General features: G+C 37.8%; 1 long non-coding RNA gene, 2 other non-coding genes and 1 pseudogene across 3 annotated transcripts; 1 reads left to right on the forward strand and 3 right to left on the reverse strand.

Annotated features, from left to right (window-relative positions):
- Positions 1–15,435: 15,435 nt before the first annotated feature.
- LOC118500106 lies at positions 15,436–19,570 on the reverse strand. Its single transcript, XR_004902636.1, has 2 exons — positions 17,498–19,570; positions 15,436–15,466 (listed from the first exon to the last, which is right to left on the reverse strand). It is a non-coding gene; the product is annotated as an uncharacterized LOC118500106 (long non-coding RNA).
- On the forward strand, positions 19,552–19,622 carry TRNAG-GCC. The gene has a single exon. It is a non-coding gene; the product is annotated as a tRNA-Gly (tRNA).
- A 281-nt stretch (positions 19,623–19,903) lies between these two features.
- TRNAA-CGC lies at positions 19,904–19,975 on the reverse strand. The gene has a single exon. It is a non-coding gene; the product is annotated as a tRNA-Ala (tRNA).
- Positions 19,976–21,599: 1,624 nt separating this feature from the next.
- On the reverse strand, positions 21,600–22,937 carry LOC114495614 (annotated as a pseudogene).
- Between the last annotated feature and the right edge of the window lie 1,941 nt (positions 22,938–24,878).

Consider the following 24,878-nt stretch of genomic DNA (forward strand, 5'->3'; position numbering starts at 1 on the left):
TGATTAGGTTCCACTTAGAAGTGAGATCATATGGTATTTGTCTTTTACTGACTGGCTTACTTCACTTAGCCTAATATTCTCTAGTTCCACCCATGCTGTCAAAAAGGGTAGGGCCTCCTTCTTTCTTTCTGCTGTGTAGTATTCCATTGTGTAAATGTACCATAGCTTTTTGATCCACTTGTTTACTGATGGGCACTTAGGTTGCTTCCAGCACTTGGCTATTGAAAATTGTGCTGCTATGAATATTGGGGTGCATAGGTTCTTTTGGATTAGTGTTTCAGGGTTCTTAGGATATGATGCCAGCAGTGGAATTGCTGGGTCAAAAGGCAGTTCCATTTTTAGTTTTCTGAGGAAATTCCATACTGTTCTCCATAGTGGCTGCACCAATCTGCACCCCCACCAACAGTGCACTAGGGTTCTTTTTACTTTACTCCACATCCTCTCCAACACTTGTTTGTTGATTTGTTTACAATGGCCATTCTCACCGGTGTGAGATGATATTTCATTGTGGTTTTAATTTGCATCTCTCTGATGGCTAGTGATGCTGAGCATCTTTTCGTCTGTCTCTGGGCCCTCTGTATGTCCTCCTTGGAGAAGCTTCTGTTCAAGTCCTTTGCCCATTTTTTAATTGGGTTGTTGTCTTTGTCAAGTGGATATATATGAGTTCTTTATATATTTTGGAGATCAAACCCTTGTCCAAGGTATCATTTCCAAGTATATTTTCCCATATAGTTGGTCTCCTTTTCATTTTACTGATGTTTTCTTTAGCAGTGCAGCTTTTTGTTTTGATGAGATCCTCTTTGTTTATTCTTTCCTTTATGTCCCTTGCTCTAGGGGATATATCGGTGAAAACATTGCTGCATGGGATATCTGAGATTTTCCTGCCTATGTTCTCCTCTAGGACTTTTATGGTGTTGTGAGTTATATTTAAGTCTTTTATCCACCTTGAATTTATTTTTGTGTATGTTATAAATTGGTGATCAAGTTTGATTTTTTTTTCATGTAGCTCTCCAGATCTCCCAGCACCATTTGTTAAAGAGGCTATTTTCACTCTATTTAATGGTCCTAACCCCTTTGTTGAATATTAATTGGCCATAGAGACTTGGTTTACTTCTGGTCTCTCTATTCTTGAACAACTAAAGTTTTTAATGAAAAGTAATAAGTTTGGATTAGACTTTCTTCTTATTCTACCCTTTCACAGTTGCATAATAGCATGTCTCATGGTGTCTAAAAGATGGAGAAAATAGGAACACTCATCATCATAATGGTATATCTACTGAATCTAGGTAGATACTATGTGATATCTTTATGCCCTTATTTAACAACATATATGAAGAATCTATTGATCCTTTTTTAGGACTGTCACTATTATTTAGAATATATGTAGAATAATTGATGACATTCCCCATTTATTGCAAATGTCATTGGAATTACAGTCACTTGAAAAATAAGTACTCAGCTCTGGCTGGTGTGTCTCAGTGGATTGAGCTGGCCTATGAACTAAAGGGTTGCCAGTTTGATTCCCAGTCAGGGCACATACCTTGGTTGCTGGCCAAGTCCCCAGTAAGAGGCATGTGAGAGGCAACCACACAATGATGTTTCTCCCCCTCTCTTGGTCTTTCCCTTCCCTTTTGGCTAAAAATAAATAAACAAAAAATACAAAAAATAAAAAAATAAGAAAAATAAAAAATAAGTACTCATTAAAATCATGATAGTATTGTAATTACCTTTGAAAAAGTTTTCAGATCTCATTCACTTTGAATGTCAAAAGTTGATCTCTTTTTAAATAAAGTTCAACAGTAATATGATGCCACTAAAACCACTGAAAAGTCATAGAGCCACAGAGCTAGAAGGTAACCTGAGATCATTTGGTTAACACCTTTTCCACAAAGCATGTGAATATCTAAGCTATTCAGGACCCACATATTTCTTAGGGTGGAAACACACTTAGATATGTTTATAAGAAGCATTACGGACATTTTCAGGTAGTAGACCTATGCTTTAAATTTTAATGTGAATGTTTGGCCTCACATTGATTCTCTCTGCTGCTTCAGCATCAATTATTACAGAATTGTTGGCTTTAACTTTCAATTTATATATAATCTGAAGAATAAAAATATAAGTAAGTAGTAAACTGCATGTTGTTTATGCTCAATAACTATTAGTGTGCTTTAAAACATGAATTCTGAGAGCAGTTTTATTTAGAACACTAAGATTAGAATAGATTAATATATTCTCTGTAACTGTATTATAATTTTTTAATTTAAGTGACAGTAAGAATAACATAAAGATCCTAACCTTCAATTATAAGGAAAATCAAACTTTTTCTCCAGTGATTTGCACATTTGCATCAAATATTTACATTCTCCATACTTCTGTGGAAGAATTTAGAATAAAAACAAAACTGTGTTTCAGTCCCAGTTCTGCCTCTTTAACATAGTAGCCTTATTTGACTAACCCTCAGTTTCCGCAGTAGTGAAACAAGGAAAAGTTACTATCACACAGTTTTTGCAAAGCCAAATGCCTATAACAGTCCTTCATGATTGTAATTATACTATAAATATAAAGGGCCATATGATTGTTAATTTTGACATCACCTACCAAAATAACCCTAAAGAGTATAAGCAAAGATTATGAAATATTGATGAAATAAAGGACTGCCATTTTTGCTAACTTAGTAAAAATATATTTTGGCTACTATGTAGTTCCTTCCCTCAGCTTTACATTTACTTGTCCTTATAACTATGTTGTTAATTTTTTACTGATTATAAGCAGGTTTTATAACATTGATTCTCATTTATTATTATTAATAGCTAATACTTATTGAGTGAAGCTAATTGTGTGTTGGACACTGTGGAAGATCTTTGTATACTTTAGCCCTTTCACTTCTCACAACAAGTCTTTGAGATAAGTACAGTTGTCCACCCATTTTACCAAAGAAGAAGTTGAGACAGAGAGGTAAATGCTTTGCCTGAATTTACAGAGCTAGAGATAGAAATGGGATTTAAACTTCGGCAGCCTATCCATATCCTATACTTTTAACCATGCCACAAGGGGTTCATACTACTGTCTGCAATGTTTTCCTGGGTAGACTGATAAAGCCTGTGTCTTTATTACTCAGTACTGCTAGTAGAATCTTTGAGTAGAATTTTTGAGAGGCCCAAAAACTGACTTGGGCAAGCACTTTCACTCAGAATGGTAAATTGAGCCAAGAAAACTACTTCATATCTGAGTGGGCTTGGCTCTTCAGCAAATGAATTTTCCTGGCTAGGCATAATATCCCTGAAGCTCCTGAAGGGTTCCATGGGGAAAATTCTTATCAATGATTTAAATATTAAATACTGTATTTATATGTCCTGGTTCTATTGTATAAGATCATAGAGAAAGAATATGACAATATATTTGGAATTCCTTAACCTTTCTGAAGAACAACTTCAATTTTGACGACACTTAAGGTCATAGTAGAAGACATCTTATTAGCTCCATGTCTTCTAGCTACTTGGAACTAAAGGAAAAACTGCTGAAAATGTCCACCACTTCACTGTTTAATATATAAAACTTAATATGACTAGAATGTTGTATAAATCAGAGTAAATCAGTTATGATGTATAGACCAGTCTTCAAGAGTATAAACCTCTGGAGTCAGAATACCAATCCTCCACTTAAGTTTTGAAAGATCTTAAACAATTTACTTAAGCCCTAGTTTTTCCATCTGTTAACTAAAAGTGTTCTAGATTGGAGTAATTATTTTGCTGTTAGTTCAAGCTGAACAAAGAATGGCTTCTTAGAAATAGTATATGCAGTTTTACTTATTTTCACCAGTCCTATTATTTTGCTTCCACTCCATAGAATTAGTCCTAGAAGGGGGAAAATAAATCACATTAAATTGGAAATAATCAGTCTGTGTTAGACATTCAGTTAATTGACCAAATGGAATATTCCTTTCACCAGCACAATATCCTTTTTGGGTAAATATTGTATATATATATATATATATATATATATATATATATATATATATATATAATAGAGGAAAGGGGAAGAGTGAAGAGGTCTCTAAGTAACTAATAGCAGTATTAACCTTTTAAGCATAAGTGAAGATAAGATGGACATGAGTGCTAAGGAGCAAAACAGAATCAAATAGCATATGACTTTGTAGTGCAGCCCCTTGCAATAAATGAGTGTAAATAAAAAATAAAATGTGTGTTAATGGTTCTTAGTGTTCAACCCAAGTTAAATCTATGTGCATCTATTGAGATATCTTACTTCCACAACTTCACTTCTAGAATAAGTCAATCCTGGATGGGAAAAGCTCACAGCATTTACAAACAACTCAAAAGATGGATTTTCCCATTATATTAAAGTAGACAGAAAACTAAATTTGTGCAAAATGCAGAGGGGGCAGAAAGTTGTATAAAGCATTGCCCTAGCCCTACTCTCTAGGCCAGAGTCTTCTAGTTGGGATCCTCAAAAGTGAGCTGAACTGAACCTAGGGAGCATTGGGTTAAAGGAGATAAATGCCCAAGAGTGGGAGTACCATGAAGCAAGGAAGTTGACAATCATTTGCAAGAATAAGTCTAGGGAACTAGGGAAGAGGGAACCACAGAATACACACCCCTAAAAAGCCAGAATTTAGGAGCATAGATGCTATAGAGTGCCAGCACCAGCAGAGGAGGCACTGAGTGGGCAGGTTTGAACACAAAGAAATTGCTCTTTATATGACCTACTATACTATAATTTTTCATCAGCACTCTCTAGTTGTGAATAAATAGATATGTTTGCAAGAGACTTCACCCTTGGTGAGAGAGGCCTTGCTTATTGCTTAACTATTCTCTCTGTACATTCTCAATCTTACCTAGAAACAGTGGTCTGGCCATCCAATGGATTTCAATAATAAGGAATGTGTGTTACAGACAGTAAAAATATCTCCTAAGTAAGAAGCAGAAGTGCTAGAACTGGCTGTAACTTTATCAATGCTATTAATATAGCTCTCTGTTTCTGTGAAGGGCTTGAAATCCTTAGCTTAAAATAGAGAGGTACACTTTACATATCTGCAGCTCATCCAAGGCTGTGCAGGGTCTGGTCCATGGAGTCTATTCAATTTCTATGACAGGGATATATACCCACTGTGAAGATGAAAATATTAAGTATTTTATAAACTGATGTCACCGAGCATTTGAATTTACAATAATTTTCCTATGTTGTAATTCTATGTTTACCAACATCCATCAAATTACAATCTCACTTTATACTTGGATCATAAAAACAAAAATGTTCTCACCACATATAAATGATAATAATGATCAGTAAAAACACAATAGTTTGAACTGGAAATCAAATAATTGCCTTTCTTGTTTTATGTGCATTTGACTCAGAGAGATGTTCGAATTTTAATCGTTCCAACGAATGAAGTTTCTAAACTTACAAAGTTGAAGACTAGACCCTGAGCTATGGGAAAGTAACCAAGAAAAAGCTTTATGGTGAACACTCCTGGAAATCATGTAGCCTAATTATTTTTAAATTTTTTAAAAAATTAAGTATATTTTATTGATTATGCTATTACAGTGTCTCATTTCTTGTTTTTTCCCCTTTGTCCTCCTCCACCCAGTATCCCCCTTCCCTCCAGCCATTTCCCACTTAGTTTATGTGCATGGGGCATGAACATAAAAGTTCTTCAGATTCTCCATTTCCTATACTATTCTTGACACCCCCCTGTCTATTTTGTACCTGCCATTTATGCTTCTTATTTCCTGCACCTTTCCTCCATTCTCTCCCTTCCCCCCAACTGATAACCCTCCAAATGATCTACATATCTATGATTCTGTTCCTGCTCTGGTTGTTTGCTGAGTTTAGTATTTTCTTTTTTATTTTTATTTTTTATTTTATTTATTTATTTATTTAAAAGATGAAGAATCTTTTTTTTTTAAGATTTATTTATTTATTTTTTAGAAAGGGAAGGGAGGGAGACAGAGAGAGAGAGAGAGAGGGAGAGAAGCATCAGTGTGCGGTTGCTGGGGGTTATGGCCTGCAACCCAGGCATGTGCCCTGGCTGGGAATCGAACCTGCGACACTTTGGTTCGCAGCCCGCGCTCAATCCACTGAGCTACGCCAGCCAGGCCAGTATTTTCTTTTTTAGATTCAGTTGTTGATAGTTGTGAATTTGTTGCCCTTTTAATATTAATAGTTTTGTTCTTCTTTTTCTTAAACAATTTCCTTTAACATTTAATGCAACAAAGGCTTTGTGATGATGGACTCCTTTAGCTTTACCTTGTACAGGAAGCATTTTATCTGTCTTTTCATTCTAAATGACACCTTTTTTAAAAAAAATATATTTTATTGATTATGCAATTACAGTTGTCCCGTTTTCCCCCTTCACTCCCCTCCACCCTGCCCACCCCCTCCCACCCACATTCCCCCCCTTTAGTTCATGTCCATGTGTCATCAGTTCTTTAGCTTCTACATTTCCCACACTATTCCTGCCCTCCCCCTGTCTATTTTCTATCTATTGTCCATGCTACTTATTCTCTATATCTTTTCCCCCCTCTCCTCCTCCCACTCCCCTGTTGCTAACCCTTCATGTGATCTCCATTTCTGTGGTTCCGCTCTTGTTCTATTTGTTTGCTTAGTTTGCTTTTGTTTTAGGTATGGTTGTTACTAACTGTGAGCTTGATGTCTTTTATAACTTTTCATATTTTTTATCTTCTTTTTCTTAGATAAGTCCCTTTAACATTTTATATAATAAGGACTTGGTGATGATGAACTCCTTTAACTTGGCCTTTAATCTGAGGAGCACTTTATCTCCCCTTCCATTCTAAATGAAAGCTTTGCTGGATAGAGCAATCTTGGATCTAGGTCCTTGCCTTTCATGACTTGGAATACTTCTTTCCAGCCCCTTCTTGCCTGCAACGTCTCTTTTGAGAAATCAGCTGACATTCTGATGGGAACTCCTTTGTAGGTAACTGTCCCCTTATCTCTTGCTGCTTCTAGAATTCTCTCCTTCATTTTTATCTTGGGTAATGTAATTATGATGTGCCTTGGCGTGTTCCTCCTTGGGTCCAACCTCTTTGGGACTCTCTGAGATTCCTGGACTTCCTAGAAGTCTATTTCCCTTGCCATATTGGGGAAGTTCTCCTTTATTATTTGTTCAAATAACTTTTCCACTTTTTGTTTCTCCTGTTCCCCTTCTGGTACCCCTATAATTCCGATGTTGGAATGTTTAAAGATGTCCTGGAGGTCCCTAAGCCTCTCCTCATTTTTTTGAATTCTTGTTTCTTCATTCCTTTCTGTTTGGTTGTTCCTTTCCTCCTTCTGGTCCCTTCCATTGGTTTGAAACCCAGTTTTCTTTCCATCACTATTGGTTCCCTGTGCATTTTCCTTCATTTCTCTTATTGTAGTCTGCATTTGTTCATCTAATTTATGACCAAAGTCCACCAATTCTGTGAGTATCCTGATCACCAGTGCTTTGAACTGTGCATCTGATAGGTTGGCTATTTCTCAGGCGCTTAAAAAAACTGGCTCTGGGGCTTTTAACTCTGTTTGAGCCATCTTTTTAATTTAATTTTATTTTTTTCCTTTGGTCTGGTCGTACCTGTTATGTATGAGGGGCGGAGCCTTAGGTGTTCACCAGGGCGGGGCACCTCAGTTGCTGGGTTGTGATGTTGTTGTATGTGGGGGTGGGGTCCGAGAGGGAACAATGGCACCCGCTCTGCTCTTTCTAGGACTCCAGTCCCCTTTGCCTCTTCCCACAAGCAAATTGGGCCCTTCTGGTGTTGGCTCCCTGGCCGGTGGGTTTCCCCAAGGAGCCTCCTGTGAGGCTGAGAGAATCTCCCAGCCTCAACTTCCACAGGTGTTTTCAGTGGGTGCCTTTAGGCTTTGTTTCCTGGCGCTGGGTCCCTGGGTTGCGTGGTCTGTGTCACTGCCCGTTTTCGCTTAGTTTGTGTGTGAATGTGTGGCTGCAGACAGCCAGCTGCCTTGCACGCCTCACTGGGTCTGCTTGTGGCCTCCTGTGCCCAGGGTCTGCCACTGGTCCGTCAGCTGCCCCTGCGCTTCTGGGGTCCGCCAACTGCTGTCTGCGCCCTGTGCACCCCCATCTGCCAGCCACCGATTTTTCCTGCTGGGACCCCTAGACCCCTCCCTGTAGGCTTCCGACTCCGCCCCTCCTTACCAGTCTGGATGTATGGTAGTCAGACTTCCATTTAGTTCATTTCTCTCTGTTTTGGTTGCTTGAGGAGGTACAGTGCGACCACCTATGCCTCCATCTTGGCCGGAAGTCCTAAATGATACCTATGCTGGATAGAGTAATCTAGGTTGTAAGTCTTGCTTTACATCACTTTGAATGCTTCTTGCCAGTTGCTTCTTGCCAGTCCCTTCTTGCTCGCAAAGTTTCTTTTGAGAAATTAGCTGGCAATCTTATGGGAACTCCTTTGTAGGTAACTCTCTCCTTTTAAGATTTTCTTTATCTTTAACCTTTACTATTTTAATTATTGTGTCTTGGTGTGGTTCTCTTTGGGTCCACCTTGTTTGAGACCCTCTGTGCTTCCTGAACTTGTATGTCTATTTCCTTCACCAAATTAGGAAAGTTCTCTTTCATTATTTCTTTCAAAGAAATTTTCAATTTCTTGTCCTTCCTCTTCTCTGTCTGGCACCCCTATAATTCAAATGTTGGTATGTTTAAAGTTGTCCTGGATGTTTCTAAGCCTTTCCTCATTTTTTTTATTCTTTTTTCTTCCTGTTGCTCTGATTGAATGCTTTTTTCTTTCTTGTTTTCCAGATTGTTGATTTGATTCTCGGCTTCATCCTCTCCACTGTTGGTTCCCTATAGGTTTTTCTTTATTTCACTTAGTGTAACCTTCATTTCTTCCCTTACATTTTTGTCGGATTCAGTGAGTTCTTTGAGCATCCTGATCACCAGTGTTTTGAACTCTGCATCTGAAAGATTGGTTATTTCCATTTTGTTTAGTTCTTTTTCTGGAGTTTCATTCTTTCATTTGGGTCATATTTCTTTGTCTCTTCAATTCGGTAGATTCCATGTGTTTGTTTCTGTGTATTAGATACAGCTGCTTTGACTCCCTGTCTTAGAAAAGGCACCTGTATATTGTGTGGGGCAGAGCCTTAGGTAATCACCAGGGTGGGGCAACAGTCTTCAATGCCTTGTGGTTCTGTGTAGGGGGCATGCTCAGAAAAGGGACAATGCTGCTGTGTGGCTTCTGGAGATTTTTTGAAAATCAGAAAATTTACAAAGCTTGGATGATTAAGATATTTGACAAAACAAATGTATAGATTTTGCAATGATATTTGCATAATTGAGAGTGAAAATAAAAATATATCATTACCTCCCTGAAGTTCTGTGTCCGTCTACTTTTGCATTATACCCATCTCTGCTTCCCTTCATGAGCATTAATTATATTTAATGCATCTAACATTAAATATAGAAAAATAGAATAATCATAACAATAGAATAATACATGTTCATATTATAAATCATTCTAAAATGTTATCCAAAGCAAAAAGCTATTTTTTAAAAGAGTGGTAGTTGATTATTTTATTATTTATCTGCTTTCTTAAGAAACTACACTGTAATTTGTTTAAAGAACAAGTTTGCTATGAAATCATTTAAATATTTTTACTAAGCTTCCTTAAATTATATTTCTGCTAACAAGGATAATACTTTTGGAGATGAGTTTATTTGTGGAATTCAGGTCTCTTTTCTATATATTCACATTGAATAATTTCTTTACTTTCTGATATCAGTTTACTATTGGGTCTGCTTAAATTATAGGAACTAATTAGGGTAAGAATTCAGGTCAAGGATGAAGTTAATATTAGTAATCAATAAATATATTGGTCTCTACCAAGTCAAAAGTTTAAGACTGAAATATTCTAATTGCTGAGTGTCTTTTTCCTGATAACTTGACAAGTTTTCTAGGGCTGCCATACAAAGTACCCAAAATATGTGGCCTGAAAGACAGAAATTCATTGTCTCAGAGTCCTGGAGGCCAGAATTCTAAGATAAAAGTATTGTCAGGGTCAATGCTTTCAAGAGTTGATAGGGACAATCTGTTGCATGCCTCTCTCCTGACTCCTGATGGGTTGCTGGCAGTTTTTTTGTTTCTTGGTTTGTAGAAACATTGCTCCAATCTTTTTCTTCATCTTCACATGGAGTTCTCCCTTGCATGTGTCTATTTCTGTGTCCAGAGTCTTCCTTTTCATAAGTTCAAATTTATATTGGATTAAGGTCCACCATACAACCTCATCTTAATTATCTCCAAAGATTCAATTTCAAAATTTTTGTAAAAAACAGATTCACAGGTACTAGGGTTAGAACTTCAACACACGAATTTTTGGAGGGACAGAATTCAACACATAACATCTGATAAATAAATTGTACCAAAATTTTCTACTACTTTTTGGGGGGTAATTTTTCAACATTTGAATATGATATGATGATGATATAAGTGCTGTAGTTCCAGGATGTGAAAGAGATAGCGTGAATGTGTGCACGAGAGAGAGAGAGAGAGAGAGAGAGAGAGAGAGAAAGAGAGAGATTGTTGACATTTAAAAAAAAATATGTCAAGCCCTGGTTGGCATGACTCAGTGTATTGAGTGCCAGCCTGAGAACTGAAGGGCTGCTGAGTCGATTCCCAGTCAGGGCACATACCTGGGTTTCAGGCTAGGTCCTCGGTTGGGAGTGTATGAGAGGCTACCAATCAATCTCTTACAAATTGATGTTTCTCTTCCTCCCTTTCTCTCTCCTTTTCCCTCTCTCTAAAAGTAAGTAAATAAAATCTTTAAAAAAATATGTCCAGCCTAAATTGAAATTTTCTACCAAAACCTATTGATTAATATTAATATATATATTGAGGAACATTGATAAGTTCCTTTGCATATACAATTCCCAATGTCATTCAGAATATGTGAACACAGACTTTATATCTAATATTGCATTAGGGGTTACTGAAAAGCAATCACACAAACAAACAAAAAAGTATATAAAAGTTTATTTGACTACAAGTGCAATGTGTTAGGGAAATATGAGCAATAGTAAAATACACACATAGTAAATACTTAAGAGCTAAATTTTGATAGTGACTGAAAATATTGCAAGAGCTCAGAAAAGGAAAATTCAAATGAGCTTTATTAATATATGAACACTCTGAAAAATCAATAAGAAAATGGGAAACACTCTAGTAAACAGGGTTCATCAACAGAAAATTGATTAAATTATGCTATATCACTCTACCATGGAGTACATTACCATTATTATAGCAAGTGCAGATCTTCCTGTGCTGAAATGAACACAGAGAGAGGCTAGACAAAAATTATTAATGAGCTGCAAACATTAAAAACTGGGTTCAGAAAACAGACAAGAGCAAGATACTAGAAAGTATGAATTATACTTTATACCTTTCTTTGCCGCTTGCATTTTAATAATGTATATCCTTTATTTTGAGCATTTTTTTTGAATTGAGGGATCTCATTTGTCTGGAGTTGAGCTAATCATATTTCTCTGTTCATAATATATTATTATCATTTGACCACATCTCTTTGTTGTTTTGTGTCTATACTCACATGTATATGTGTGTGTGCATACACACACACACACACACACACACACGGTCCAATGCAAATAATGTCCCTTTCTTATTACAAAATCTTTTATTACAAAATCATAAGCATGTAATTCTATAACATAACAATATCACACTCAAGTATATCATATGAAATTTTAGATGAAATGTTCAAATTAAAACTATAAATTATTACATGCATATTATTACTCTACCAACCACACTCAAGCAGAGGTTACTTCTGCTGGATCCATGTATAATACATACATATTTTATTCAAATATTCATATTCTATTCCTTTGCCTTCCTATACACCATCAATATATTATGTTTAACATACATCTTTTTGTTTACATGTAACTTTACAAAACATGTATTGTTTTCAGTGCATAATTTTAAACTTATGAAATTTATATGGTTATAGCTCATTTTGTAACTTACATTACTCACTAGGGACCATGATTTCGAGAGCATCTGTGCTGCTCTGTGATGCATCTAATTTGCTCCTCCTACTTCCTGCCTATAAGCATGCACCATCATGGTTTACTGGTCCACTTTCCTGGAGAACACTTGGGTTGCTTTCACAAGTTATGCTACAGTGAATATCCTTGTACAGTACATAAGAATTTCTTTGCAATAAACATCCAAGTGGAAATGCTAGGTCATAGTTTACATGTAAACCTAATTTGCCCAAGTGGTACCAGCTCCTCTCCCAAATGGCCGTACCCATCCACATGCCCACAAATGGTACACCATGGTTTGCATCAGGGTTACATGCTCCCATGTCACTGTTCACACTCAGATAAAGTTTAATAATGTCAGGTCTAGTAGGTATAAAATGATATCTCCTTTTTTTGCTTGAATTTCTTTGATAACTTAAGAAATATAATGAGAAAATGTTTATTTATATCTTTCCTTTCACTCTGCTATGGCTTCTTTTAGGATCCAGCTGTGTGTTTTCACTTACCCAAACTTGTGTTGGGTAAGTGAAAAATAGAATTAAGCAATGAAGATATAGCCAACCTATCAGATGCAGAGTTCAAAACACTGGTAATCAGGATGCTCACAGAATTGGTTGAGTATGGTCACAAAATAGAGGAAAAAGTGAAGGTTATGCAAAGTGAAATAAAAATACAAAAGGAACCAATACTGAAGTGAAGAAAACTGGGACTCAAATCAATGATTTGAACCACAAGGAAGAAATAAACATTCACTGGAACACAGTGAAGAAACAAGAATTCAAAAAAATTAGGAGAGGCTTAGGAACATCTATGACAACTTTAAAAGTTCCAACATCCAAATCACAGGTTACTTGAAGGAAAAGAGGAAGAGCAAGAAATTGAAAACTTATTTGAAAACATAATGAAGGAGAACTTCCTCAATTTGGCAAAGGAAATAGATGTCCAGGAAGTCCAGGAAACTCAGAGAGTCCTATAGAAGTTGGACCCAAGGAAGTACGCACCAAGGCACATCTTAATTACATTACCCAAGATTAAAGATGAGAGAATCTTAAAAGCAACAAGAGAAAAGGAGAGAGTTACCTACAAAGGAGTTCCCATCAGAATGTCAGCTGATTTCTCAAAAGAGGCCTTGCAGGCAAGAAGGGGTTGGAAAGAAGTATTCCAAGTCATGAAAGGCAAGGACCTACATTCAAGATTACTCTATACAGCAAAGCTATTATTTGGAATGGAAGGGCAGATAAAGTGCTTCCCAGATAAGGTCAAGTTAAAGAGTTCATCATCCCCAAGAACTTATTATATGAAATATTAAAGGGATTAATCTAAGGAAAAGAAGATGATAAAAAACTATGAATAGTAAAATGACAACTATTAACAACCAAACCTAAAAAGCAAAAACAGAAAGAAAAACAAACTAAGCAAACAACTAGAACAAGAACAGAACCACAGAAATGGAGATCACATGGAGGGTTATCAGTGGGGTGGAGGGGGTGGATAATGGGGGAAAAGGCATAGGTAATATGAAGCATAAATGGTATGTACAAAATAGACGGGGGGAGGTTAAGAATCATATAGGAAATGGAGAAGTCAAGGAACTTATATGTGTGACCCATGGGCATGAACTAATGGGAGGAGGCGAGGAATGCTGGTGGCAGGCAGTGTACCGGGCTAAGGGAGAAAAAGGGGAGAAAACAATGAGACAACTGCAATAGCATAATCAATAAAATATATTTTAAAAAAAACATTTAAAATGCACTCACCCTTTGACTTAGCAGTTACACTTCAGGAATTTATCCTGCAGATATTTTCACACACGAGCAAAATGGCATTTATTCAAAGGTATTCACTATTGTGTTGGTTGTATTAGCAAAAGATCAGAAACAAACTAAATGTCCCCTGCTAAGTAGCTGGTTAAGGTAATTATGATAGCTTGGTGCCGTGCACATTCTCACCATCTTCAGACATCTTAGCATTATAGCTGGATTCTTTGTCTCTATGCCTTGATTCAAAATTCTTAGAAAACTCGGCCATAGGGCACTATTTATGATTCTGAGGTGAAATAAATAATGTTTTAATTCCTAGTCAGTAAAGGGAAGTTACAATTTAGCACAGAGCCATTAAAAAGAGTTAACTCTGAGTGTACTTAGAAGAAAAATTTTCTGAGATCTATTTTTCTAAAAAAAAAAGAGGAAAGAAAAGTCAATGAGCACAACAGCATGTATGGTAAGTACCACTTGTGCATAAAAGTAAAATGAAATATTTGTATTTATGTAGACTATCTGTGGCGGGAAACCCAAGAAACTGATGACAATAGTTTTCTCCAAGAAAAAGAATCCAGGAACAGGGTGGGTGGGATTAAGACATACTTTTTAACGCATACTCTTTAAAAAACAAACAAACTGAATACGCCCTTTTAAATTTTTAAATTATGACTGACATACAATATTATATTAGTTTCAGGTGTATAACAAAATGATTAGACATTTATATAATTTATGAAACTATGCACCCAATAATTCTAGTACTCATCTGACACTCTACATAGTTATTATAATATTATTGACTGTATTGTCTGTGCTGTATTTTACATTCCCATGACTATTTTGTAACTACCAATTTGTACTTCTTAATCCCATTTCATTTTTCATTGATCTCCCCAACCACCCTCCTATCTTGCAACCATCAAAATTTTAACACACACTCCTAAACCTTTTGAATTTTGCACCATATGCACGGGTTACTTATGAAAACAAGTATTTTTTAAGAAACCAAATGACTTGTGAGGAAGAAGAGAAAGCCCTTCTTAGGAAAAGGGAAGGACGTTTCTGCAGTTAGATGGTAGGTAGCCAAGAGTAGGAGCTCAAGTATTTAAATAAATGCCATACACAGCGATGGGCATAAAGAAAGGGAAAAAGAAAATTTACACCCACATTTCCTCACACAGAGGACTTTGTATGGATTTGAAATGATCAGTAAGTCAATTCTTGAACCAGCAATAAAGAAATGATTGCCTTTTCAAAAATTAAGGAAATAAGAAACAGAGAGAGAAAGGGAGGGAGAGAAAGAAAAGGAGAGAGGAAGAAAATCTGACTGGTAGCTGCATGTAAGATGGCAAAGAAAATAAATCAGAGGTCTCTGAGGCAGCCCAGGGAGTGAGCAGGAAAGGCTCTGCACTAGGTAAGAGGGACAGGCATGAGGAGTAACAGCAAGCTACAATGCCAGTTGAAAAGGGGAAGATCAGCCTTGTTGGCTAGTCGGGACATGTTGGAGGACTGGGAATGAGCATATTGTGAACAGGGTGAGTTTGCAGTGACAGCTTTCCAGGAGAAATCGCTGCCTTCTCAACATCTGCATGCATCTGAGAATTATACCTGGACTCTTCATTTCCATGCCTTGGTTTTAATCCTTACGAAAGTAGGCCTTAGGGTACTACTTGTGATTCTAAAATGGAATAAGTAATGATTTAATTCCCAGCCAGTAAAGGGCAATCCAAATAACTGGCTTCTCCATTTCCCCAGGGCTAGTTTGTAACCTGGGACAGAAATAAGCTGTGTGTATTAAATCAATACAATCACTCACAAGTTTTTTTTTTTTTAAATGTCATTGCTTTGGTGGCTGTGTATCATATGAACTATCTCTGTTTTTTAATGGTTTGCTTTCTTTAGGTGACATCAATTTGGTCACATTTCCACAGTGAGCCAATGCCAACTGGGGACTAGGTGCCTTGAACAAGTGTTCCAAGATGCTCTGATGCAATTTACATTCCTTGCCTGCCCTTTGGGCTGTCACAGTGACCAGGTTTCCCAAAAGAGATGACAGTATAACATGTCATGGAACTCCCTGCCTTCTTCCTTCTGCCAGCCTCAGTGGGGGCCGCTCATCAGGGCATGGGATCATAGCGGACTAGGGAAAGTGTTTGTGTGTGCGACCCAGAAGGCACTCTTGGCCATCTTGTGTTTTTTCCATGCTTGACCATACTGATAACAAAATCACTGTCTGCCACAGCATCTAAGATGTGAAACAGAATTAATACAGAGTACATCTATGATGTATAATAATATGTGTATTTGTCATGATGTGCTGCTGAGAATGAGAAAAGGGGAGCAGGCTCTGCCTGCCTGAAGAAGGCTTGTTTCTACAGATTCCATGACACCCTACTTCTCTGTTTCTCTACTTTTGGCTCCCTAACTGTTTGTACTCCCTAAAACGGAGCTTCCCAAGGCTCTGCCCTCAGCACTCTTCTTTTTCTGTGATTTTCTCCATGTCTACATTTTTGACTTTGACTTCTGTGCAGTTGACTCCAAACTCTACCTCTGCAGCCTTAATTTCTCCAGATCTAAATGTCAACTGCTCAGTAGGCGTCTTCCCTACTTGTGTCCTTATTTCCAAAAGGAAACAGTTCACTGCACCTTGTTCCTTTCAGTCCTTTCTCCTCCAGACTTCCCAACATTATATCACTCTTCTCCCAGTCACTTAAGGTTGGATTCCTACATTGATTTTTCTTTCTCATTCTGCCTTGCCATGAACCTCACGCTAGAGTCCTCACCCTGGTTCAGGATCCCATTGCCTCTCCACTCCCACTAAAACCTCTTGGGTGAATTTCTCTACTTTTAACTTGCACTTCTCTTCCACGTCACCCCTTCAAATGCTCTGTTCCTCCTGCTGAAAAAAATCTTCAGTGGCTTCCCTTGCTATAGAATTTACATTATTCCGAGAAATTAGGGATGAGTCCTTCAAACATTTCTCATGCATTTTGCTGTCCCTTTGTAATTCTACCACTGATGAGTTTCTTTAAACCTTTCTTACCCTTTCATATTTTTAACTTATATCACATTCAGGGAGTTCTCTAAATTTACTTTGTTTGTGGTAAAATAGTTTCTCAGTTTGTGTTGTTCAGAGGCAAGCAAAATAAATGCTGCTAAATTAACTTAAAAAAAAAGACAACTTATTGTCTAAAGACAACTTACTGATTCATATAACCTAAAATCCAGGCATGGCTGCTTCTAAAGGCTCAATGTTATATTAGAGATGCTTGTCTGTCTGTCTGTCTCTCTCTTTCTTGGACAAGCAAGTTGGCATCAATAATCTCAGCTATAAATTCAACCAGTTTGCTCACCCTATGTGAAAGGTGCTTATTTTCTTGCTTATATCTCTGGCAAAAAAAATGTTGGTAAGAATTGTCCCTGGCATGATCACATATCCATCTGTACATTCAGCACAATGGCGAGGGAAATATTTGGCTAGACCTGTTTCATAGTTCTACCATTGTGATAGAAACAGATTTGGGGGAAAGTTAGCCTTGCCCAAATCTCAAGGTTCTCTTCATAACAAAAAATTTCTCCCAGACTTGTATCAGAAAGTGTGTGAACTGCTGGACACACATACACTCACACACACCTTGATTTTGGCTGCATATAACAAAATGCCCAACTTAAATGGGGATTAGACAGTAAAGATCTTTTATTATCTTACTTAAACAAAAGCCTGAAAGGAGAACATCCAAGGATGGTGCAGTGTCTCTTTTCATCTTTCTGCTAGGTCCTCCTTAGTCATTCTTCAAGTCACAAGATGTCTGGGAACTCCAAGCATCATGCCTCATACCACAGTGTTACAAGCAGAGAAGAAAAGGCAGAAGAGATGTCCCATCTTTTCCCAGAAGCCCCTAGCTGAATACATACTTCCTTCTCATTGTTAGTGACTGTCAGAATCCCATCCCAGATAAAATTTTAGGAAGGAAAATAGAATAACTGGCCTAGGGTGCTACATTTGTCCCAGGGGCTAGGTAGATTGGTACCAACTTTCATTGAGAAAGAAAGTAAAATGGCCTTGGATAGGCAACTAATAATGTTTACCATCACATCATATTTTTAATTTGATTCCTTCCACCTGTTTTAAACTTTTGGTAGTGTTTCTTATACTGAGGGTTGTGTTTATTATTTTTTTAGATTGTTATTTTATTTTGAATCATAATATTTCCGAGTTCAAAGAAACTTGGGTCATTTAGTTCAGGGCTTTTCGAAGTTATTTTCCATGTCAGATTTTAACCCATCAAACAAATGTAAATAAATGGGAGAGTTTAAAAATGAGCTGGTGGAAGTGACACCTCTCCACCCGGAGAAGGTGGAGCCTTACCAGGCAATGGCCCTGAAGCCCTTCGAGAAAGCTAGACCCCTTCGGAATGCAATTTGAAAAACCACATCTCCCCCTTGTTTTCTTATTTTAAAGAACTGGGGTTCAGAGAGGTAAAATGATTTGACTTTGTTTTTCCACAGGTCACTTAGAATTGCAGTCTAGATTTTCAGCTTCCCTAATCTCTTTATATCATTTATATATTTATAACCCTATGATATATTTGATTTCAATTTTTTTCTGCATCCACATACTAAAAATTTCTTAAAACAAATTTTAACAGAAATTCTTACATTACTTCAGTACCCTTTTATGATCTTTTTCTAACTCCATTCTACTATTCCTGATACATAATGTCCTGAGCTAAGTGCAGTATTTCTGGTGCAAGTACACAGTGATTTATTCTGTTGTAGGCAGAGAGGTGGCTAAGCATATAGATGTTAACTATGACAATTACATGTTTTCCAATCTTCCCACGAGGCTCAGTTTCCTCATTTACTAAGTGGGAGTAGTTAAAATACCTCATTGGGTTGAAGTTCATGTGTGATAATACTAACACAGCCCAGCACATGGACCCTGCTATGTGTTTGCTGTTATTTTCTCATACTTTCCCCCTAAATCCTCTTTGGTTTTCAATGATCCTGAAAATTGTTGGAAATTTCCTTCCCAGAGATAAAGGGCTAAATCCAGAAACTTTATCTTATGTTTATACTTATTTCCATAAATGCTTCCTTCTCACCTACCTTCTCCCCTTCATCTATCCTTGTATGGTTTTCAATTTTACTTTCCACAGAAACTAAGCATTGAGGAACCAGACTCATACTGTTTTACACTGAAAAGTCATTCACAATGAAAGAAGGGGCAGTTTAGAGAATTTTGTCACTTGCTTAGAATCACCAACACTTCGAAGTTCCCTGTTTGAATTACAGAGTTCCAATATACCCTTATAATTTGGTTCAAGGTGTCCCAGTTCCCCTTCACTGCTCCTTTGTCCCTAATCCCCATTCCTGACAAATATCATCGTGTATTTGTCTTAATAGCTAAAATGATAAAAAATAAAGGGGTGGGGTGGGGAAAAAAGCATTGTTATAAATTATCTAAATGTCTAAGATACAGCTAAGTAATTGTGTAGTCCTGTACATACATAACAAAATTTTAATTTGCCTTCTTCACCAAGGAGAGCTTCAGGAGAATCTCCTCATATAGTTCAACATAAAATTAATATGAGGTTTTCTGTAAATGTTAATGTTTTCTCAATATTTTGGATAATTGTTTAATAAGTATTACATTACTTTCTCTAAAATTGAACATATAAATACTATGAAATTACAAAAACAGAACTACTTATATGAAAATATCCCCTTTTGTAGTATGCAGAAAGTATACACACACAGGGTGCATTGGTGGTTCAGTGGTAGAATTCTCGCCTGCCACGCGGGAGGCCCGGGTTCGATTCCCGGCCAATGCAGTGTGAGTCTTTTTGCACTTGCACATCCTGAGTGTTGAAAACAGGGTCATAAAGACAAGGAAATGTTTGCTTTATGCAGATGAATATGAATCAAGGCAAATTCCTGTTTTACTTTTACTTTGTGCAACCAAAAGTTCTGAGTTTCTAGGCCTCAATATTGCTTTTCAGCCTCCCAGATTGTTTTGGGGAGACCTAGAGTATGTAAACAAAAATTATGTATGATAATTAGAATATATTGTGTCGTACGGTAAAAGCGGGAAAAAAAAACCACAGCGGCTGGTTGGAGATGCCGGGGATTGAACCCGGGACCTCACACATGCGAAGCGCGCGCTCTACCACTGAGCTACATCCCCCAGCCAAAGTCTCTACTTCTGGTATTCGCTTTCATCCAATTTATTTAGCACGAGTCAAATTTCTACATTAATTTCAAAGTTTTTACTTTACTGAGTGCTTATGCTATTCATTTTTACCTTCCCTACCTCTTTCAGTAGCTGTTTACCGTGGTGCATGTGGACCCAGCGCAGCCAGCAGTCTGGGATGCAGCGAGTACAAACCAGCCTCTAAGCTCTCCTGCCTGGTGTTTGGAGTTCGGGTAAGAAGAAATCTGGCACCTAAACCCGCCACGGCGGGTCCGGGACCTAGGTGCACGTAGCGCCCTCCGCCTGAGCCTGACTCCTTGAGGTGGAGTTAACGGCGCAGGCGCAAGAGAGTCTGGGGGTCTAGGTACCAGCTTCCCCTGACTTTGCAACTCCGAGGCCTTCCTGAGACTTAGCTTGCTGGACGCGCCGCAAGCACCGCACTGGTGTTCCAGGAGACCTGCTCCTGAAGCAGGGTGGTGGAGACCTTCGGTACGCACCTGAAAACTTTATAGGTTTATCTGTACAACCCCCATCCCCGAAATAAACCCTCATCCCCGAAAAAGGACGTGTTCACGCCAAATCCCCACCAAATTGGGGTATGTAGATATGGTAGCCAACTTTTGGAGATGCAAATGATTTCGCAACATGCTCTTCTTTTTCATGGAGCCCACACTGAAAGAAAGAAAATGATACAGCCACTCTCTTTGTAGTTTAATTATACATAAATGGCGATAAAGTCAGGGCAGGGGACCGGATCAAGAAATATTTTTCTGTTTAATGTTTACATCTTGGACGCTCCTGGCCGATTGATACGGTAGTAATGTAAGTCATTGAACACCTTTAATGTCCTGTGAAACCTCCTTGACCACTAATCGTACTCTTAGCCCCAGATGAAGCAGTGAACTGTGCCTTCTTTCTCGGAAACAACTTCTCTCCAGTTGTTTGCCTGCTAGGTAAATCCCTGAGCTAATTTCCATTACAGTTAGATGAGGTGTGTTTGGCTCTTCCGCATGCTATTTAAACTGATATCATCCCACACGAGAGAAGGCTAGGTGGTAGAAGCCTCAGACATCCTAATGGAAAGAACATGGGAGAGATTTGGTGTCAGGGAAGCTGGGTCAAAGTCACTTCCAACCACCACGGATAAGGTTGACCTCAACAGGTAGCACAATAAAGGCCTAGAATTTCCACTCCCTTAGTGGCAGCAGGGCAACCCTCATAAATGAAATGGTCAGCAGGCCCAATGCCAGAGCAGAAAGCCAAAATTTCAAAAACTGGGTATACAGAAGGTAAAAAAAAAAAAGCCTTGTCATTGGACAGTCATTAAGGTGCTCTGCTCCAAGTCAGCAGTGGAGCCACCATGCTGGCCTTAAACTGTCTGCATTTGGATTTTATGAGAAAGAAATCAACTCTCTTTATGATTAAGCCACTTTATTTAGAATCTCTCTTTTCCACAACAGAACCTAACTTCTAATTAATAAAAAGAATTATTATTCTTAGGACAAAGGTAAACATGCAGATGTCATGTTGCCCATGTGGTCCAAACAGACATACTTTGATGAGAAACAGTATTGTCAGTTTTTTTTTTCCTTGAGCTTTTATATTTTGAGTTTATTCTTCAATTAACTTTTAAAACACTAGCATAATTGAATATTAAAACAAAAACAATAGCAAGTAGTGAGCATATTATGATTATAGTCCTTCACTCATTCACTACGGTATATAAAATGCCAGCAGTGAGTATCATTCACTGGCCCCATTAAGAGATCTGACCCTGAACACCACTCCTAGGATGATGTTCATCATCCTCATATGCTTCTCTATTGTAACGGCACTGTCTTTCTTGATTTGGATCAAAGTCCACCAGTTCTACCTGGTCCATTTCATCAGTCTTTTCTACCTCCTTCCTTTCAGGTAGAAGTGAGTTTATCAGGAGACAGAAAGCCTTTCTCAGGAAAGTTTACGTTAAATTCAATGATCAGAAAACCATTTTCATAAGGTCTATGATAAATTGGCATGTCTTCATTTAGCACACACACTTGATGTCTCCATGCTTGACAATCTGACCTGAATGAGAGGTGATGACTATGGTTTGGTTGCCAAGGGTATCTATTGGCTTTTAGAGGACACACAATGCTTCAACCAGCTGTATGCCCATACACATAAAAAGGTCTTCTCATTGAATGAAAATGATATGGTTCTTCTGATGGACCTAAAACAATGATAATATCTCTTGGCTCTAGTCATGGTTGTTGGTCTCCTTCACCACAGAATGTTATCTTCTGGCTATCTTTCATGACTTTGTCAATTTGAACTTCTAGAATCTTCTCTGAAACTATCTTCCTTCCATTGCAGCTTTTGCATCTATTTTTAGGACTGATCCATTCTCCAAAGACCCTGGCACCCCATGCACACAGACTGAATGTGCAGAAACATTCTTGGTCCTATCTGATGAATTATTATTTGTATACCAGTACCTTGGCAATTGGGACAGCAGTCTACTGCTCCTTTCTACTACCTCAGCATTCACATTTGTCACAAATCACATTCCTTTGCAGAGCTAGTTTTCTTACTGCACCATTGCATAAATCTTCTAAGGTTATTGAGAGCTGATGCACACTATTTTTACCTCTTTTCTCCCTCTGCATCCTTCCTCATCCTCCAAAAAACATCAAAGATGTCCATGGGGCAACTAAAGTCACCACCTGTTCCACCTTCTTTAATTGCCTGTTCTCCTCCCTTATCAAATAATGCCCTTGTCTTTGCATCAGAGAGCAAAGCTTGAGACTTTGTAAGCTTGAGAAATCTGTTTAAACTTCTCTCTTTCATTTGGATTCTTATCAAGGTGCTACTTCAAGGCCCACTTCCTGTAAGCCTTGTTCAATTCTTCCTGGGTGGCATTGGGTTTGACCGCCAAAGCATGATAATAATTGGTTGCTTTCACCATTTTTGACAGCTGGTGAACAGGCTGAGGCAGGTGTGGAGGGACAGGAAAGAGAATGTTGCTGCACAGCTCAGAAAGTCACCGCTCATCCACTTCTCACCAAGTGTTCTGGAAAGTTCCCAGTATTGTCAGTTTTATAGCACAAGGCTAAGGCTCTCTCAGCACTGCCAATTAGGCTGGGCTCTGACAGGGCAGATGGCAGCCTGTGATTGTCCTGTTCACCAATTCTAGGTAAAGAAAGGATATAGAACTTTCTTGCTTATTTATCACCAAAAGAGAAAGGAAAATAACGGTAATTGCACCTAGGAGATACTCTTTCTCAATAGTTCCTCTATATTTTAACTATCCTTAACTAATTAGAGGCAAATTAAGAGGAAAAAGGCAGCATAGGTTTTCCCTGGATTCAGAGGTTTAGCTCCCAAAGATTGTACATGCCGTTCCTCTCCAATTCTAAGCTTTTGCTATTATGTTACAAACTCCTTAAAAAAGCGTGAGATAGATATAAATGTTAACTGGTATCCCAAATGCTCATATTTCTTGTCCCTCTTGACTAACAAAAATGACGCCAACTATGATACTATCCTCACTTAGTCAGGAAAATAAAGAGTTTCCCATGGATGTACAAAAAGGCAGAAAGGATAATAACATTTAGATAAATGTTGTGTGAGGCCCCCCCAAAATTCCATAGCTATGTAAATATATATGGTGAAAATATATAACACATATACATATATGCTTTAAGAACTCTATACACTTTATTTGTGCAAAAATTTATAATATTAATTCAGCAATTTTGATTGGATAAATATTCACTAAATATTGATTGGAAATACAGATTAGAAGAGAAGGAGGTGTGTAAGATGATTTCCAGTATTCTGGCTTGAGTAAGTACATGCAGGGTGGTGTCTTTCAGTGAAATAGAAAACACTGGAGAGAGTGAACTTTACAGGTGGTCATTAATTCTATATTTTGTTCAATTTGAGGTCATTTATCTCTGCAATAGGAGATCTTAAATTGATACTTAGATGATAGATGTAAGGACAAGAAGGCAGGTTTGGCATTGAACAACATATTTAAGAAACATTGGTATAGAGAAAATAAAGTCATAAACTGGTGGGACTATTTAGGGAGAGAGCAGAGAATGAGACTAGAAAGAACGAAAAGTCTAGTTTTGAGGCACCTTAACATTTAAATGCTGAGAGAGAGGAGAATGAAAAGGAACAGTAAGGGAGACAGGAAGAAAACCAGAAGAATAAGGTTCCAGGGATGCCAGTGGGAAAAGAATGTTTCAAAGGGGAGATGAGTTTTAAAAGACTGGCACCTGAGAAATCAGGTCAGATATCCAAGATTTAAAAGTCCATTAGTTTTAGTGACATGGAGGCATTGTTAACTTTAATAATAGTTATTTCACTACAAAATCAAATGTTAATTCTTCTAACACATGCTATGCAATTTTCACTTATTCTCTGTGGGAGTTTTTCTGTCTTTTCTTCCAGTGAAAGAGCTATTTCATGCTCTTTACCTTTTAATACATACCTTAAAGAAATGATTTCTTTTGAAACAAATTCATCTGGAAATTAATGAGATCCAAGGAATGAAGAAAGAACAAGAGAAAAAAATACTTTTAAATCACAGAATTTGCAAATAGGAAAGGCCTCTCTCTCTCTCAATACTAAAAAAAATTACATTTGTTCATTTACTCATTCACTTACTCAACGAACATTATATAGTGTTGTCCATGCTTTGACTGCAGTTAAGGTCAAAAGGGGAAGATAGCTAAATATAAAGAAAGTATTGCCCTGGCTGGCGTAGCTCAGTGGATTGAGCGCGGGCTGCGAACCAAAGCATCGCAGGTTCGATTCCCAGTCAGGGCACATGCCTGGGTTGCAGGCCATGACCCCCAGTGACTGCACATTGATGTTTCTCTCTCTCTTTCTCCCTCCCTTCCCTCTC

This window comes from Phyllostomus discolor, chromosome 4 (assembly GCF_004126475.2).
Source record: "Phyllostomus discolor isolate MPI-MPIP mPhyDis1 chromosome 4, mPhyDis1.pri.v3, whole genome shotgun sequence".
NCBI lineage: Eukaryota > Metazoa > Chordata > Mammalia > Chiroptera > Phyllostomidae > Phyllostomus > Phyllostomus discolor.